Source organism: Octopus bimaculoides, chromosome 28 (assembly GCF_001194135.2).
Source record: "Octopus bimaculoides isolate UCB-OBI-ISO-001 chromosome 28, ASM119413v2, whole genome shotgun sequence".
NCBI classification, from domain to species: Eukaryota; Metazoa; Mollusca; class Cephalopoda; order Octopoda; family Octopodidae; genus Octopus; species Octopus bimaculoides.
The window spans coordinates 3,094,816-3,095,324 of record NC_069008.1 but is presented as its reverse complement, the minus strand read 5'-3'; the positions used below and the strand labels follow the sequence as shown (position 1 = coordinate 3,095,324).

Genomic DNA, 509 nt, shown 5'->3' with positions numbered 1-509 from the left:
CTAAGGCTAAATAGTAATTCTGTTTACTTTTGCGTAACTGAGATATTTTGGTTGGATTAATATAGTTATTGGTTTTACACTTCTTTCTATATTCTGTAACTGTCACAATATACTTTTCTACTATAGGCACAAGTCCTGAAATTTTTTGGGGGTGGGGGCAGTTGATTAGATTGACCCCCGTATGCAACTGGTACTTAATTTATCGACCCCGAAAGGACAAAAGGCAACCTTGGCAGAATTTGAACTCAGATTTGTTAAGACAGACGAAATACCGCTAAGCATTTCGCCCGGCATGCTAACGTTTCTTATTTCTTTATTGCCCACAAGGGGCTAAACATAGAGGGGACAGACAAGGACCGACAAAGAGATTCAGTCGATTATATCGACTCCAGTGCATAACTGGTACTTATTTAATCGACCCCGAAAGGATGAAAGGCAAAGTCGACCTCGGCGGAATTTGAACTCAGAATGTAGTGGCAGACGAAATACCGCTAAGCATTTCACCCGGC

At 41.3% G+C, this 509-nt stretch overlaps 1 protein-coding gene across 1 annotated transcript in view; it reads left to right on the top strand.

The window, feature by feature from the left end:
* The window catches only part of LOC106881749 (rapamycin-insensitive companion of mTOR), a 67,533-nt gene that overhangs the window by 25,585 nt on the left and 41,439 nt on the right, over window positions 1–509 (top strand). The gene's annotated exons all lie outside the window — the stretch shown is intronic.